General features: G+C 41.3%; 1 protein-coding gene and 1 long non-coding RNA gene across 21 annotated transcripts in view; both read left to right on the forward strand.

Moving 5' to 3' along the window:
* Nucleotides 1-19,353, forward strand: part of LOC102081056 (glutamic acid-rich protein) — a 149,753-nt gene that overhangs the window by 115,999 nt on the left and 14,401 nt on the right. The window lies entirely within an intron of this gene.
* Nucleotides 312-6,449, forward strand: LOC112846770 (uncharacterized). The gene is made up of 3 exons (XR_003219919.1): nt 312-448; nt 603-708; nt 5,783-6,449. It is a non-coding gene; the product is annotated as an uncharacterized LOC112846770 (long non-coding RNA).

Here is a 19,353-nt window from a genome sequence, read left to right on the forward strand (position 1 = left end):
TGTTCTCTTTATCAATTTCTTCCCCAAGCAATAATAAGAGCTGAACAAGCAGTTTCACTCCCTACCAGGAAGAGGGGCCGCTTCCCCGCTCACACACACACCCACATACGCACAACATTCCTGCAAGCGTATTCACTATATGCACTGTTGTATTACCTTTGCATATAAATAAAGACCAGAGCAGTGACCTAGCGCGAGTCCTTGAGCCACACTCTCAGGTGCGAGCGCTCTGTGACTGCCCTTGCAAGTAAAAACTGCAGCGTGCGTGTTTCCACTCTCTGACTCTCAGCTGAAGAAGTGACTTTAGAATACATCTCTTGACAGAAACAGAAGACTAGACATCATCCTGAGATGCCAAGATCTGAAGTCAGTGGAAATAACAGAGATGTGGCAAAGAACACAGCAATCAAACTGCAAAATGTTAAGAAAGAACCTGAAGACAAACCGAGTGAGTTGTTCAAAAACCAAAATCACTAGCATGATTTTTTTCTGCTTTTATTTAGAAGAGAAAAAAAATCCAATTTCATGCATTTGTTTTATTTTTTATTATTTCTTTTGATCTTTTCTGGTCTTCTTTTCCCCAATATGTTTTCTAATCACAGGTCCTTCCTGTGAACCTCTGGCTGTGTCAGATCAGCAAGAGCATAAAGCTGTTCACTGCTCTGGCCACAAAGTAGCTGATTTACAATCCATGAGGCCAGAAGGGGGGTAAGATAAAGCTGTCATATCGTTTAGGCAAATATTTTGAATTTATTCACACAGTCTTTAAAGGTTTTGTTTCTATGGCATTTATTTCTCACACTGCAAAACCAACTCTACTTGAAATTAGCCAAATATTCTTAAATCTGACCAAACTGTCTAGTTTTGAGAGAGAAAAAATCTGCCAATAGGGTAAGTAAACGTTGTTTTGGTAGAATTCTTAAAACTAGCAAATTATTGTCTAAAATATACAGAACACTTTCTAAAATAGATGAATCAATATCCCTTCCTTTTGCAAAGTGGGAAGCAGATTTATCAGTCAGCTTAGACCAAAACTTCTGGTCTCAGGTATGCTTAAAAACCTTCAAATTGAATAGAAATCCCAGTCTGCAATTAATACAATACAAAATACTACACAGAGTGCACTAAACAGGTCATCGGATGTTCCAGATGGGCTTTACATCTTTCAACAACTGCTCACACTGTCAAGGCAATACACCAAACACTTACATCCACGCTCTTTGGTTCTGTCCACCAGTTCAGAAGTTTTGGCACGGGATATGTGAAGACTTCTCAAAGTGTCTGAAATGTAAAATTCCAACCTCCCCTTTAGTGTGCTTGTTGGGCAAATTGGATGATGTCACTACAGAAACTAATACAGTCCACATGGTTTTTACTGCCCTATGCATTGCCAAGAAAACGGTCCTCATGAACTGGAAAAATAAAAATAATCTTTATTCTAGCCAATACAGAAACCATCTAATAGATCATATTAGTCTCGATACAGCCTCTGCCACCACATTAGATCAATCCCTCTGGGCTCCTTTGATCGGTTCCATCACCTAGCGGGGGTAGGGGGTTGTGGTTTGGTCCCGCCTTCGCTATTATGGTTGATGTGGAGGTTGGGACGGGCTTAGGGCGTTTGAAGAATCCCTAGGGACGTTATCCCTGGAGGGCTTAACCCGGGGGTTGTGGTCATAACCTGGTTAGTGGCTCTGATTGCTCTTAGAGGGTGTTTTCCTCGTGGCTGCGTACAGCAGGGCTGGGGGAGGGTCTGTGCTGGCGGTAGGTTACTGGCCTGGTAGCCTGGCTGCCCCTGAGTGGATCCAAGGCAGGCGTGGGGGCTTGGGCCCCTACCTTCTTTTCCTCCCCACCCCCGACTGCCTCCCTCTTCCCGCTCCACCACACCCACCCACACAAGTAGGGCCTTGGGGTGCAGGTGTGTCACCAGGGTGAAGGTGCCCCCCCGCCCTGTCCCCTTCTGGCCACCTGTGTCTCATTTTTTTAATTTTATTCCACAACTTAGACATCCACATTACTCACACTCTCATTACACATACATATAGGGCTGTGAGGGTGGCACGTTAACGACGTCCAGAGCATGCTCTGTGTATTCAAGCCCACCTCTGGCGCCGGTGCCCACCTCTCAATTTTAAATCCATGTAGACATTGAGGGTTCTCGGGAGGGGCCGTGCTAACACCTGCTGCTCTCCAGCAGCAGCACCTTGTCTGTGTCTATCCGGTTGTTCAGTGATGACGTGACGAATCCTACTTCCGGGCCTAAAGTAGTCTGCGTTTAATATGGCTTTTGTGTTGTTAACATGTTTAATGTTTTGTATTTTCTTCTATTTAATCTCAAAAAGCTCCTAAAACAGTCAGTGATCACTGTTGACCTCCCTCGGCTTTTATTACTGCTAATCATTTATTTAAGCTCAGTTTTTAAAACCTTACGATGTAACTACAGCACAGCCCATGCAGCAGTATATGAATGACTAACCTCGTATTGTGGATGAATTATCTCACTTGTTCTCCTGGCTTAAGTTTAGTCCTTTTACAGCATCCTGCCATGCGATTACATTTGTTCCTGACCACCGAGAACACTCACGTTAACTTTTATCGAGTGGAAAAAAAGTTAGCTTGTTTATGTTATGCTAACATAGCTGTGTCGCTAGCAGTCACGTAGCACATCATTATATACCAGCTAGCCAAACTTCAGTAACCCTACAAACGTCACTGCTGTTTAGTTTTCTGTCTTCATTTATGTTGGAAGTGATAGCAGAGCTGTACGTTTGAATTTTTTTCCAAAACCCCGCAGTCAGGACATGCTATATTGTATTTAGATAGAAGCTAGCGAGCTAACTTCCTGCTAACTTCTAACGCCGTTAAATGTCATAAATTCCATTTTCATGGATGCCTGGATGTTAAACTCAATTGTTACACCTGGTAGAGCAGAACACTGATCATTTTATTAAAGATGAAAGACTTTAGACAGTTTTTCAACTCTCAGTAATGCCACAGTGATCGTTTGATATATGGACCTGCAGCGGAGTTTAGGCCCAGACACGGCCAGTGACGTCAGACTGAACAACCGGATATGTCAGGTCGGGTCTTGGACTCCACCTCTCTGGGAACTCCCAGGCCCTCCAAAGTAGGAGGCCTATCTCCCCTCACCACACTCCCTGCTGGTGGCTGATGCCCTCAGGGGTCGGTGCGTTGGTGGTATGCCAGTTATGTACCAGCTCACTGGTACATACCTGGCTACTTGGCGGGGCCTGGCACCTGTTGCTCGGTCAGGCTTCTTCCGGGGCGCAGGGGGCCCTCCGGCCTCTGGGCCTGCGGCTCGGTTCACTCTGGCACAGCTGGCTGCTGGCAGAGCCGGCGGGCACACCAGTGCAGTCCCCTCTGGCTTCTGCTCCGTGGCTGCTGGGTGACACCTCGTCTGGGGCTCTCCTCAGCTCTTCCCAGGAGGGTGGCACGGATGCCCCTCCGGTGGTCCTCCTTGGGCTCTCGCACTCTTGGGCCTCTGGATGTCTGGAGCCTGGATCTCCTCCATGTCTGCTTCATGCCCTGGGGGACGGGGCAGCTTTGGCTCTCGGAGGAGGCGGACGCACTTTTTCTCCTCTCCCTTATCTTCCCTGCTTCCCTGCTTATGTCCTTGTCTAGTCTTGTGTTTTTTTTCTTTCACTCCCTGGAACACTGGAACCCTGGAACACTCTCTCACAGTCTGTATCTAAAACCTAAAGAGAACTATGGATTTGATCAACTGGTCTCTGAATGCTATTGACACCCTCTTCTCCATGAGAAGTCTGGGCTCGGGAGAGCCAGAGTGCCCTGGAGGGACCTTCCCTGCCGGATACGCGATGGACGGGTGGCAGACATGGAGGATCGTGTGCCTGGCGGGACTGTCGATCGAGGACGCTGAAGATATCTACCTATTCGGAACCATGATAACAGGGTTCTTGCTGATCGGAGCTGGCTTGGCCCTGGCTTATCAGAGAATTAAGAAAGCGGAACCGGCTGTCCAAACCGCCACAAAGCTGCCCGCTGAGATTGACTTGACGGGACGAGGTGCGGGTTTTGAGAAAGGGCTCACAGACAGGGACATGGTCAAGAGCTTGGAGGCAATTGCGGCTGCAGTGAATACTCAGAATAACATCTCTGAGCGGATATTGGGACACATCAGGGAAGAATCCGCTCAAATCAACAACTATGGGCGGAAGTTGGAATACATCACGGATCAGTTGGCTGTGGTCGCGAGGTCTCAGAATCTGCTCTGCGAGCAAAAGAGTGACAAGATCTCGGATTCGAAGGTAAATAACATCATGGAAAAACTCGCAGCTATCCAACGGATGATGGAGGGACCAGTGTCGGAGTGCTAAAAGAAACAGCTCGAAATTCTCATGAGTTGGTTGGAAGACAATTGCTATCATAATCTGGCTACCCCTCCGGCGCCAGCTGCGGGCTCAAGGCTGGAGCCGATCAAAACAATCCCTGATAACGACTATGTTGAGACTGTTCCTTCCCATCCCATGCAAGGCCACCTGGGTTGGCTGGTAGACTGTTTACTTAGCCTGGCAGGGCGAAGGACACTGTCTCAGCTGAACTCTGGACACGCACACACATACATATACTGATACTGATAAGCACTCACCGACGCATCACCCTCCCTACCCCGGATCCAACGCCACCTCCAACGCTTACCTCCCCTCTGATGTGGACATCGGGTCAGCTGGAGGCGCAGTCGAACGATTGCAGCGGTCCCAGATCAGATGTACACACTGGAACTCTTTCCCATGTTGCTCGTCTGTGTTTTATTGTGCTATGGTGTGTTGATATCTGTCCATTCCTGTATTATCCTTTTGTGTTACACATTTCGATGTTTTTTCCTCGCTACCTAGCCTGACCTGTCTCCCCAATGTGATGTTGTGTAATGTATGTACGGTCGGCAAGGTCTGTCATCTCGGTTGCGGGCAAAAGACCTGCAACTGACAAATAAAGGCTATCTCATCTCATCTCATATATGGCTTCGTACATCCTCTAGCAGACTGTTACATGGGGAAACCTTTTGAATACAAGCGCGCTGATCAACACAGGTGTGCACACGGGTGTTCACTGTTCATAGACATAGACACCTTTCTTGGCTGCTACTTCAAAGCACATTGTGCGCTGTTGGTCCTACGTGCTGCACAACAACATTCAGTATTTAGTATTTACTGCTGTTTACACTTAGTTAGATTAATGCAGTGTTGTGTTTATTATGTTGCTCTCTTTTTTTGCTTGTTTTCTCTTCTTTTTCTATCAACAGGTGATCCAGGAGATTTTTTTTCTTCTTTCTCTTTTTAAGTGCCCTTTCTCACTGTCCCTCTTCTCATCTGTTTTTCTTTTCCTTCATCTTTCTTGCTCCCTTTCCTATCCCCCAGTCATGTCTGTCCTTAAAAACAAAACAAAAAAACAAAACTGAAAAGTCAATCACAACTGAACTTTTTTTTGAAAAAAAAACAAAAAAACTAGCAAATTTGACTGCTGTATGCCTTTAATTAGACAAAACTGTCTAAAATGTCTAATTAATTAAAAATCTTAACCTATGATGAATATTACGCTTTCTTGAACAAGCTATTTTCAAAAATAAATTTGTTGTTTTAGTGTTTAATTTAGATTTTCACATAAAGGTTAGATTCATTTGCTAGTTTTAAAGATCTTACCCAAACAACTTTTGCTTACACTATTTAGATTTCTTTTCTCAAAACAAGATAGTTTTGTTAAATTTAACAAAATCTGGCTCATTTCATTTTTTAACTTGCAGTGCAGACATGATGGAGGCCCTGTCACCTAAGCCCTCGGGCAGCTCTGGTTTGAATACAGTGGATCTTGATGAACTAAAGAGGGAAGAAATAAAAATGCAACTAACGGTTTTAAAATTAAAAGAAGAGTATTACACTTTGAAAATAAAGGAACTTAAAAAATGAGCATTAATGCTTCTGTAAGGCTGACATTGCAGACAATAAATTAAAAGATTGCTGTGTTTACATCCACAAACTGACACACGTTAGTTGGAGGTTTGTTGGCAGGAATGTTACTTTTGACAAAAGCTACATAATCATAGAAGTGTGCTGCATTAATACATTGTACTTTTTCTTAGCTATACTCAGTTTCCCTTTAGTATTGTTGATTACCATGTTTGACTTTGTTTTTGTAATTAAACAAATATCTGATATTTTCTTCTGTAAAATGTGAATAAACAATATTGGTGCTTTTTATCTGTAAACCATGCAAATGTTATGAAACAGTGTTTCCTTTGGACCTTGCCCAACCTGTAGTAATTGTTGTAAGAAGTAGCCTTTTAACAGCATCGTCCAGGTAATGTACTTACCTGTTTTGTATATGGATAGATTATAAACACTATGTACGTAAGCAACATAGTGGGTTGGAGAGTACTTGTATCTTGCAATAAAGGCTTCTGTTTGTGTCTGCTTTGTCTACCTCTGCGTCCTGCTTTAAACTCTTCTCATCTCCACCCTACACCACAGCTAAACCAATCACTGATTGCAAGTCTAACTGTATACCCAAAAAACCAAGAGACTCTTCAGCTGTACATCAGCATTGTAAATGTGTGATAAAACTTACAAATATCAATAGTTGAGGTAGTTTCAAAGTTACAAAGCTTAGGTTAGTGAGTTAGTTATTTACAGTTTTTTCTGATTGTTTAAGCACATTTTTTGTAACTATTGGCTATTTTTGCAAAACTCTACACACAAATAAGAAAACCTGTCACCCAATTATCAAAACATTGTAGTTCTCTTGCAAAAGCGAACACAGCTAGATTAACTCTTCACACCTTCGTAAAAATGGTGTTTTCGTATCAAACAGTACACACAAGCTATCATCTACTAAGCACACAATGCGGCAACTGCACACTGATGGTATGAATACAAAACACATCTGACTTTTGCTTTCTCTGTGCACAAGGTAGGCCATGTCAGTTTGAGCTCATACTTTTGTCATAGATCCGTAAGCATAGAGGGATCCAAATTTCAAGTACTGGTTTTTATTCACACACATCAAAACAAACACAAGTGTTTATTTCCAAGTATAGGATTATTTGCAATCACCATATTGACTATATGGGTTTCTTGGTCTGCAGTGAACATGCTTCCTCTGCCCCCAGCATCTGGTCGTCTAGCAATTCTGTAAAGTAACAATTTCAGTATTTTTACATCTATGCTATTGTTGTGTTTCTCATTAGCATGGCAGTGCTACAAGTCTTAGTGCAAAGTGACTGTACTAACCAACTGTCATTTCAAAATGTCCTTATGATGCTTGCTACAGTGTAGCGGCTTGAGTTAGGCTGAACCCGTTGGCCAGCTTCCCTCAGCGTCACTCCATGGTTGATTACATGGTCCACTATTGTAGCTCTGATGTCATCAGCAATTCTATTTCTTACTCTTCTTACCCTTCCTCTCCCCCCTCCTCTCCCCCTCCTCGTCCTCCTCTCCCCCTCCTCGTCCTCCTCTTGCTCCTCCTTGTCCTTGTCGTCCTCTTCATCCTACTTCTTCCCCTCCACGTCCTCTTCCTCGGCCTCCTCTACTTCTCACTCTTCCTGCTCCCTCCATTGTACTCCACACACAGAGCTTACCTGTAGCTTATTCATAGTGCTTAGGCTGATTGCAAAGTGAACTAATTATCTAAAAAAGTTTTCACATGTGAAAGTGTGCCAGACAGTTGGCAAAATAGTGTAAATAATGGCCATAAATGTGTATAGTTTTGCTAGGAGTGTGTTGGAAATTTGGTAATTGAGTGTAAGCAGTGAGTTGTGTTTAAAGTTCTGCAAAGTGTGTCTTACAAAATGGCAAACTGAGTGCAAAGCAGTGTTTGTGCTTTTAGTTTTGCAAACTCAGTGAGTGGTTTTGCTATAAATATTGATAGTTTTAGAAATTGTGCTATAAGAATCACAGTTAGGGTTTAAGCATTCAGAAAAAACTGTAACCCTAGAACACTATCGCCGGGTGATTTACACCCGGGCAAATACATTTACATGATTTCTCTCTCCTGCAGCTGTTTGCGTGTCGAGGAGCCTGTGCCTTCACCAGGGAAGTCTCAAATTTCCCAGGAATGGGTGGACCAAAGACCAGCTTTCCAGAGTCATTATTTTGTTTTAGGAGGGTTTTTTTTCATTTTGTTAGACATGGCACAGTTGAAAGTAAAAGAAGACCACTCTAATTTGTCATGTGTTGTCATATTTTGATATATTTGATTACTTTTTATTGGTTATATTATATCGGGTAAAAATCACCCGGCATTAGTGATTGTGTTACTATTTATAGCGATAGTGTTCTAGGGTTAATGAGTTACTTAGCTAAGTAATTGAGGTTTGTGGGGTTGATAAGTATCAAGACATGCAATGGGTCTTTGAGTAAGTCAGCCCAGGACAACGGTCATTTTGGGTTTTCAGGGTGGAATGACTGTACATTTTTAATGACTTACAAACAAACAAAGAATTAGGTGTACAAGTTTGAATTTCGTCAGGAGTTTCTCTAATCCAAACAGGGTGAAAAGTATACACACTGAATCAAATATATACATACACTCCCAGTGATATTTGGTTAAATTACTCTGAGCAAGTTGCACCTCAATCAGAGACTTTCAGTGGCCAACAACAAGACCATGCTTAAAACCTGGTCCTTTGCCAACAAACCAAATAATTTTAATAAACTGCACCAGTTCTGCAAAGAAGAGCGGTCAAACATTCCGCCGGAATTTTGACACACCTTTCTTGAAATTAGTAAATTAGTTAAATTTACTAATAGCAATTTCTGCAGTAAAAGAATTATATATATGACTGGATATATTTTGGAGGTCTCCAGTTCATTGGGATGTGATATTGGTCTGATTTCTCTGGACCAAGGAAAGGCTTTTGATAGAGTTGAGTACCGTTACCTCTGGAGTGTGTTGGAAAGGTTTGGTCTCAGCACTGACTTAATTGCCAAGATTATGGTGTTGCACAAAGACATTGAAAGTGTACTGAAAATAAACGGTTGTTTGTGCAAACCTTTTAAAGCAACCAGAGGTATCAGGCAAAGTTGTTTGATGTCTGGTATGTTATATGCTCTGTCTATTGAACCAATGTTAAATAATGTTAGGTGTTCTATTGCTGGGATTATTTTAGTAGGTTTTAACATGCCTTTTAACCTATCTGCATATGCTGATGATAATACTGTTTTTGCTAGTGTTAGGGTTCAAATATTAAGGAGGGATATAGGAGGAAATCCAAATAACAACGCTGGTCCGGCGGAGTCAAACGCTGATTTTTAATGAACACGCGTGGGGAGATGTACACTGCCAAACATCAGCTGTAGATCTCCGCCCAAAAATACACAAGACAATCATTTTATAGCATCAGGGTATGTTTACTGACGCCCCCTCTTGCGTCATCCGATACAATACATGCATAAGTTAAAACCACAAATGTTCTGTTGACAACTTGTGACACAATTAAAAAGAACATTGTCTCCATCTCGACGGCAGGGACTTCCTGTCGCTCGTCCTGCCCGCTTATCGTCTGGAGCATCAGCAGCAGTTCTGCAACAAATTGCAAGCTTTGCAAAGCTATGGTTTGAACTCTTACCTAAACATGAGCCTCACTATGGTGTGTGTGTGCGTGTGTGTGTGTCTGTGTATTACCTCAAATGCACTCTGCCTCACCTCGCCGACTAGCTCCTGACGTCTCACCAGACAGAGAGACAGAAGCCACTCTCATATGTGTAATAACCTAACTGAAACTATGTATATGTAATCTATTGAATAAATGTTTTAATCAAGAACCTCTACTAAAAGCTTAATCAAAAAATATAAATGAATAAGAAGTAATACTGAATACCCTGGTTATTCATAGCATCATCCAAACAGCTCCTCAAAGTAACTTACACTTAGATTCTGCTTTAGTTTCACTTTCACAAGCACGCTCAAAAGCCTGCACTTCCTGTCTACTTTGCCACAGAGTGTACTCAGAGTTTGACCTTATAAAAAGCATTCAAAAGCATTTAAGATTATAAATTCAACTCAACAGTTTAAAGTGGTTATAACTGCACCTGTAATAAAGGTTAACATGATACCAGTATGTTTAAACATCTGAATGCAATATCAATATTAATTATTAATGCAATGGTAATGATGATGATTATAAACAATAGCAGCAAAATATCTCCCCGATCCCCACACTAGAAGTCAAAAAGATGTCAATAAGTTAGGAATGATTGTTGAAAACTTTTGCTGGTTTTCAGCTGCACAAGTAAATTTGGCTAAGAGTGAGGCTCTTGCAGTAGGAGATTGGCGTGCTGGACTCCCGCAACGTCCAGGTGGTTTGAAGTATCTGGGTGTGCACTTGGGAGATACGGTAAACAAGAACTGGGAAGGGGTGTCAGGGAAAGTTGAGGGGAAATTAGGGAAGTGGAGATGGTTATTACCCCAGATGTTATATAGAGCGAGGGTGCTGATTATAAATACATTAGTTGCTTCTGTATTGTGGCATCAATTAGCTTGTCTGGAGCCACCCCCTGGCTTATTGTGTAAACTTCAATCTTTGTTGACCAATTTTTGGGGGGATAACTTACACTGGATACCCCAGGCTGTGCTTTTTTTGCCCAAAGAGGAAGGTGGACAAGGGCTGGTTCACCTTGAGAGCAGCTGCTTTCAGGTTGCAGTTTATTCAGAAGATGGGAAAGGTAGAAGATGTTGTCTGGAAACCAGTAACTAGTGTTATTTTAAGAAGAATAGGAGAGTTGGGCATGGGTGCCTCAATGTTTTTATTAGACTGTAATATGATATGTTCTTATGGCATACCCAGGTTTTATAAAGGCCTTTTTAAAGCTTGGACCATTTTCACGTGGAAAATGGAACCTATGTTTGGAACCTACGTTTTCATTGTTTTGCCTTCTAGAGGAACCATTGCTGTTTGGGGCCCGGCTGGATGCACATGATGGAACAGGACTTGCTTTTGCGAAAAGAGTGCTTGAGAAAGAGGTTCTCAAACTAGGACAAAATGTGGAGGTGGCTTGATCAGACCTTCAGAACACAAAAGCAGCAGCATCTTTGGTTGGATTGAAATCAAGCCGCATCCCGAGGTGTATTCTGGACTCGTGGCTTAGAAGGTTAACCTCATTTAAAAAAGGAAATGCTGTTGGATTATTCCAGTGGATTGGAGATTCCTGATGACGCAGATCCTCTTCCAGGATTGGGATTGAATATTAATTTTACAGGCATGACAGGACCACTGCTTGTGAAGCAAAAAGACTCTGATTTTCACATGTTGAGTGGAAAACTGTTATATAGAATGTCTGTTCAAGGGTTAAATAAAAGGCAATTTAGTGGAAGAACAGATACTATATAAAGAGACAAGTTGTCTTTTATAAACCCCCTTTGAATAAGAGGTCAGGTGATCTACAATGGAAGATTTTGCACGGGGCCATTGCTGCTAATAGTTTTGTGTCTAAGATTTTAAAAGATGCAAGGGAATTATAGCCAGAAACAGTTTTTCACGTTTCTTGAATGTAAATGCCTTGGACCATTGTTTTTTATGTTAAAGCATGTCATTGAAAAATGTGGAGTGGGTTGGTCTCCATTGGCATTTCTGTTTTGTGCTGGCTATACAAAAAAGAAAGAGGTTTCAAAATGGAAGCAACTAAATTAACTAAAACTAGCAACTAAATTGTGTGGTGGGTCAAGCAAAATTCTCTATATAAAAGTAGAAAAGATAAGATTGATAATATTGCAGAGAAAAGGGTTGATACTACTTTCATTTTGCTGGTTAAATATCGAGTTAAAGCCAAGTTTCAGTTTTACTCATTGGTGCATAATCTAACAGACTTCTCAGTGATTACCCCTTCTCCCTGGAGCCATGGACCCCCTCTTATCTCACTGTACATATATAGTCCTGAGGTGTTCCATATTGTAAAAAACTTTGTTTTGTGTGCAAAGAACTCTGTCTGCACTTGAGTCCGTGCAGTAGCCATGACAGACATACTTCACCACAAAACACACACGCACCTTATTGAAGTGAGAATGCAGGTGTTATGACTTTGATGAGAACCTTTTCTGTTCTCAAGGACCACTCACTCCACCCACTGCAGCTGCATATGACATACTCACCTGTTTTACAAAATGAGCAGCAGAAGTAAACAGTTGACACGCCTGGACGCTCAATTTTGATCACAGAGGAGGAGGACGAAGATGAGGTCAATTCAGAATCTTATGATTCTGATTATGAATCGGACAAAATGGTGGTGGCTAACCAACCAGACATAGTGGTGGTAGACAAACAGAAGAAGACGGCTGTAGTGATTGATGTAGCGGTTCCGAATGACAGCAACATCAGAAAGAAGGAACGAGAAGCTGGAGAAATACCAAGGGCTCAGAGAAGAGCTCGAGAGGATGTGGAGGGTGAAGGTAACGGTGGTCCCCGTGGTAATCGGAGTACTAGGTGCGATGACTCCCAAGCTAGGCGAGTGGCTCCAGCAGATCCCGGGAACAACATCGGAGATCTCTGTCCAGAAGAGCGCAGTCCTGGGAACAGCTAAGATACTGCGCAGGACCCTCAAGCTCCCAGGCCTCTGGTAGAGGACCCGAGCTTGAAGGATAAAACCGCCCGCAGGGGCGAGACGGGTGGTTTTTTTTGCAAATGTATATAGGGGGGCATTTTTGTATACAGCGGATTTGTTAGTTTGGATAGTGATAGCAGTTCAGTCTAAATGGCTAAACTACATGGATAAAAGTACAGAGTCTTCATCTTTGTATTCAGGTGTTTTCATTATTTGGCCAGGCAGTTTTTCCTTCACATGGTTCAATCTCAAGAGCTCACTGAGCATGGTACTGTAATAGGATGCCACGGTTGCTCCAAGTGCTTTGTGAAATTTCTTCCCTCCGCCACAAAGTGCCAGACAGAGTGGAGTCGCCAAAGTGCATAGAGTGTAAAAGTCACCAAATTTTGCTTATCAATAATAACCCTTAATAATCATAAGAATTCTTCTTTTATTAACATCTTCATGAAAACTGTTGAGGTGGGTTTCTATGTCACAAGCAGTTCCTGTAGGAATAATGTGTAGGTGAACCAGAACGTTTGTCCCTATAGTGTATTTCACTTTTCAGTTTTATCCCTGGAACTTTGCATACAGGAATGCAAAGTCCATTCCTGGATGGACATTGCATTTCTTCCCTTGTGCTGACCAAGTGAACAAAGAATTCAATATTCACTCTTGTCACTCTTTTTTTAATGATTGTGACTGTAATTGATCAAGAACATTACTTTAGTTAAAAAAAATAACAATATGGTAAATGTAAAACTAACTAAATAAATTGTATTAATTTAAACCTGCCTAGACATCTTGCCCCTCCTTTACTATTACTATTAAACAAGTTAATAAGTTAACTTATAAATAACTAAAAGGCAAGATTATGAAGTTATCATAGGCCAGTTCTGACTGGTCACAACAGTTCATTTTACATAAAAAATTAAGTCGGAGTAAACACATTATGGTTCAGAGGTTGTTCAGATGAAGAGACTTTTGCTCAATTTATTGGAAACCTATACATACTCCCATACATGGATATGGAGAGAAATATCCATGGCCTACTGTGTAGTTGAGGCACAAATGTAATGTTCAGCATCAGTGTAAAACTGAGACATATTAGTTTCCACTGTATTTCTCAAATAAATTAGAGGTTTCTTTTCTAAATAAACAGAACAGCTCCTGACCATGCTAACATTAATGTTAGCCTGCTTTAATTAGGAAAAGGTCAATTAACATCAGTATTATTCCACATTACCTGGATTGTATTTATATTTAAAAATATACAAAGATTAGTTAGCATATATTTACTCCAGAGGATGATCCACAGTGATGTGACGCCAATGTTTTTTCATCTGCAGCCGAGCCCTGATTGACTTTTCCCAGCAGACAATCGTCCAGCATGTAGCAGCAGATTATTGCTGGTGTGTACTGTCTGTAATTGGTAAATCACATTTTCTGCTGTATTTAGAAAAAGGGACGATCACTTTATTTGAATAAATGAATAAACAAAAGGCAGGTATACAGAGGAAAATCAGATGTTGCAGTTTTACACTGGGACATGAACACAGCTTAAGTTTGCGGATCTCGTCGATGCTGGCAGTGTGAAAATTGTCTCAAAATTATACACATTTGTAAATCATATCATACATGCAGCCGTTTTGTGGTTTCTCTCCATATATAGATAGCAACTGTAAATGTCAGTTTAATTCGTTTTACCTGTAAAACCTGCCGTCTTTACCGGAAATCAATGTACACACCTCAACGGCTGAGAGTGTTTATTGTTTCAGCGTAACTGAAAAGTTAAGTTTCATTTTCCTGTTCTGGGACATCATGTCCCTATTCCTGTGTTTCAACTCTCCGTTCTCACACACCCACACACATCTATATATAGGGGACATATATGTATACAGCGGATTTGCTTATTTGGATAGTGATAGCAGTTCAGTCTAAACGGCTAAACTATATGGATAATATAGATAAAAGTACCGAGTTTTCATCTTTGTATTCTTCTTTTTTTTAGAGTTTCATTTTTAAAGTTTCATTTTCCTGTTCTGGGACATCATTTGCTTTCTAGTCAGCAACAGAGGTAAGTCCCTACTCCGGTGTTTCGCCTCTCTGTTCTTTTTTAAAACAAGTTGTGTTTTTATACATGGATAATGGATGTATGATTGCTAGAACTGATGTGCAGCCGTGCTGTCTGTTTGCTCTACTGTGGTTTCTGATGGTTTTGCTGAAAGACCTCAGTGCTATTGTAATTACAGAATGTAACTTTGTTTACACATATACATGCACGCGCGCGCGCACACACACACACACACACACACACACACACACACACACACACATATATATATATATATATATATGGGGCACTTATGTATACAGCGGATTTGTTAGTTTGGATAGTGATAGAAGTTCAGTCTAAATGGCTAAACTATATGGATAATATGGATAAAAGTACAGAGTCTTCATCTTTGTATTCAGGTGTTTTCATTGCTTGGCCAGGCAGTTTTTCCTTCACATGGTTCAATCTCAAGAGCTCACTGAGCATGGTACTGTAATAGGATGCCACGGTTGCTCCAAGTGCTTTGTGAAATTTCTTCCCTCCGCCACAAAGTGCCAGACAGAGTGGAGTCGCCGAGGTGCATAGAGTGTAAAAGTCACCAAATCTTGCTTATCAATAATAACCCTTAATAATCATAAGAATTGTTCTTTTATTAACATCTTCATGAAAACTGTTGAGGTGGGTTTCTATGTCATAAGCAGTTCCTGTAGGAATAATGTTTAGGTGGAGCAGAACTTTTGTCCCTATAGTGTATTTCAGTTTTCAGTTTGCACTTTGCATTCCTGGATGCAAAGTGAATGTAAAGTGCTAAGTGTGTTATCAGCAATTCAGCGAAGGGAGGGGATGTGTGTAAATGTGTCAGGATTTGTGTCGCGGATGAGAGAAGGAGGACCCAAACGCTGGACTCACAGGTAGGTAGGTGAAGGTTGGTGTTTATTGCCGATGGAGTGAACAAACAGACAGAGGTAGGCAATGGCTGGCTGGCTGGATGACTGGCTGAATGACTGAAGGACTGAACGCGGGCGGAAACGACAACACAACCTCACGAGAACATCAATGACACGACAGAGAAGTGGTAAAACTGAGGAACTTAAATACACAGACTGGATGATGACGATAATTGGACACAGGCGAATACACAGCTGAACATAATGAAACAGGAAATGGCAGGAGTGGTGAAAACAGAACATGAACTGAAAACGCTGGGTCACCGACCCAGGAACCCTGACAAAATGAGTCTACATGTCTGGGTAAGAAGCTGTTTGTCAGTCTGTTGTGACCAGCAAATCTGTTCAGTATTCTAAGTCTGTAAAAAAACAATAATAATATAATCATTTACAATTAGATTAAAATGTTAAAAGCTAATAGAAAATGCATTTATCTCATATAAAAAATGGCAGATATGAGCAGTGCATGTTTCTGAAAAAAAGGCTTTTCAAAATTTATCTGTGTTGATAGCTTTAAAATGACAAAATACAAAGGAAGGCTAAAAAAATCCTGAAATAAAATAATAAAAACTGTGTTATTAGACCACAAAGGCATAACTTCAAATTGCTAATGCTGTTTTTCTCCAGACCATACTATCAGGACCAGTGTCATGAACTAAACCTGAACTGAATCTGCGTAGTCGTGGGGAAATATTTTTCTTTCCTTGTGCTGACCAGGTGAACAGAGATTGTCCAGCATGTAGCAGCAGATTATTATATATGCTGGTGTGTACTGTCTGTAATTGGTAAATCACATTTTCTGCTGTATTTAGAAAAAGGGACGATCACTTTATTTGAATAAATGAATAAACAAAAGGCAGGTATACAGAGGAAAATCAGATGTTGCAGTTTTACACTGGGACATGAACACAGCTTAAGTTTGCAGATCTGGCAGTGTGAAAATTGTCTCAAAATTATACACATTTGTAAATCATATCATACATGCAGCCGTTTTGTGGTTTCTCTCCATATATAGATAGCAACTGTAAGTGTCACTTTAAATCGTTTTACCTGTAAAACCTGCCGTCTTTACCGGAAATCAATGTACACACCTCAACGGCTGAGAGTGTTTATTGTTTCAGCGTAACTGAAAAGTTAAGTTTCATTTTCCTGTTCGAGGACATCATGTCCCTATTCCTGTGTTTCAACTCTCCGTTCTCACACACCCACACACATCTATATATAGGGGACATATATGTATACAGCGGATTTGCTTATTTGGATAGTGATAGCAGTTCAGTCTAAACGGCTAAACTATATGGATAATATAGATAAAAGTACCGAGTTTTCATCTTTGTATTCTTCTTTTTTTTATGATTGTAACTGTAATTAATTTAAGGCATTCAAGAATGTTATTTTAGCTGAAAATAGCTTTTCTTCCCTAAAGTCTGTTTAGGAAGGAGATATCTAATAGTGAAAAATAAAATATGGAGAGAAAAAATCTGTGCCCAGGACTTTCTAGCAAAAAAGATGAGGACAACGAAAAGAAAAATGGAAGAATTAGCCTGAAGAAAAGAAAGAGGGTTGTGGATGATAAAGATGAGAACAGTAAGTCCTTCATGTCATTTTACTTTGAAGATCTAGTTATTAAAATATATTTCTGCATACAAAGTATAATTTTTCTGAAGATGTTGATGTTGCAGGCTATAACGAGACATGACAGTTTTGAGGGTATTTCATATTCTTCATTGTCATACTTGTGTAAATGCAAATATACTGTATATATATATATATAAAACACCCAGCACGCCCCTGCGGGCGGTTTATCCTTCAAGCTCGGGTCCTCTACCAGAGGCCTGGGAGCTTGAGGGTCCTGCGCAGTATCTTAGCTGTTCCCAGGACTGTGCTCTTCTGGACAGAGATCTCCGATGTTGTTCCCGGGATCTGCTGGAGCCACTCGCCTAGCTTGGGAGTCACCGCACCTAGTGCTCCGATTACCACTGGGACAACCGTTACCTTCACCCTCCACATCCTCTCGAGCTCTTCTCTGAGCCCTTGGTATTTCTCCAGCTTCTCATGTTCCTTCTTCCTGATATTGCTGTCATTCGGAACCGCTACATCGATCACTACCAGAGATGGGCAGTAACGCGTTACTGTAATCTGATTACTTTTTTCAAGTAACGAGTAATGTAAGGGATTACTCTTGCAAAAACGGTAATTAGATTACCATTACTTTCACGTAGGAATGCTGCGTTACTGCGTTACTAAAACCGTGATTTTTTGCGAGAACGTCTCATGACAGTGACGTAAGCGAGTGCGACGTTCGTGACAACAGCTGTCTGCAGATCATAATATATCGAGTGCGGGACAGAGTGTAGCATGCAGCGTTTAAAGCGTGAAAGTACTGACCTTATTTTGAGTTTGATTCCATAAAAAGTGACAAAAACATTAGTGTCCGTTGTGCGTGGGAAGAAAACTTCTTTTTACAGCGAAAAAACCCCTAAACTTCCAAGCAAGCAGCGAGTGCGCTACGACTGTAATGGGAAATTCACAGAGAAACTCGCGGATTCTTCCACTGACCGCTGCAGCACACCTGCACCAGGGTAAACCTCCGCCTACCCCAGTCCTGCTTTAAAGGTAAAAATAGAGCAACAGGACCGCTGAGTCTTTGATTTTATTTATTTTCTGCTGTGTTTTACTTGCATCTATTTGAAAGAGTGAGTGTAAATACAAAAAAATATTTTATTTTATGTGCTGGAATGTGCAGAAAATAGGTTTAAATGTTAAACAAATTTCTTCCAGTCAGAGAATGTTGCATATAATTAAGTTTTTGCTTGATGCATAAAGTTAAAAGATTAAAACTAATAAAACAAGTTTTAAAAAGAGACTTTTCCATTTGATTACATTTTGTATGATGGATTATGCATAAAAAGTAGAATTGGGCTGAAAGATTATCGCTTTATCACCTATTCAGGTTGTAAATCGTGTTTTTAAAAAGTAACTAACTAAGTAATTAATTACTTTTGAAAATAAGTAATCAGTAAAGTAACGGGATTACTTTTTGGGGGAAGTAATCAGTAATTAGTAACTGATTACTTTTTTCAAGTAACTTGACCAACACTGATCACTACAGCCGTCTTCTTCTGTTTGTCTACCACCACTATGTCCGGTTGGTTAGCCACTACCATTTTGTCCATCTGTATCTGGAAGTCCCACAGGATCTTAGCTCGGTCATTCTCCATCACCCTTGGGGGCATCTCCCATTTTGACCTTGGGACTTCCAGGTTATACTCGGCACAGATGTTCCTGTACACTATGCCGGCCACTTGGTTATGGCGTTCCATGTATGCCTTGCCTGCTAGCATCTTGCACCCTGCTGTTATGTGCTGGATTGTCTCTGGGGCATCTTTACACAGCCTGCACCTGGGGTCTTGCCTGGTGTGATAGACCCCAGCCTCTATGGATCTTGTACTCAGAGCTTGTTCTTGTGCTGCCATGATTAGTGCCTCTGTGCTGTCTTTCAGTCCAGCTTTGTCCAGCCACTGGTAGGATTTCTGGATATCAGCCACCTCCTCTATCTGCCGGTGGTACATACCGTGCAGGGGCCTGTCCTTCCATGATGGTTCCTCGCCTTCCTCCTCTTTCTTGGGTTTCTGCTGCCTGAGGTATTCACTGAGCACGCTGTCAGTTGGGGCCATCTTCGTGATGTATTCGTGGATGTTTCTTGTCTCATCCTGGACTGTGGTGCTGACACTCACCAGTCCCCAGCCCCCTTCCTTCCGCTTAGCGTACAGCCTCAGGGTGCTAGACTTGGGGTGAAACC

The sequence above is a fragment of the Oreochromis niloticus genome, linkage group LG4 (genome assembly GCF_001858045.2).
Source record: "Oreochromis niloticus isolate F11D_XX linkage group LG4, O_niloticus_UMD_NMBU, whole genome shotgun sequence".
NCBI lineage: Eukaryota > Metazoa > Chordata > Actinopteri > Cichliformes > Cichlidae > Oreochromis > Oreochromis niloticus.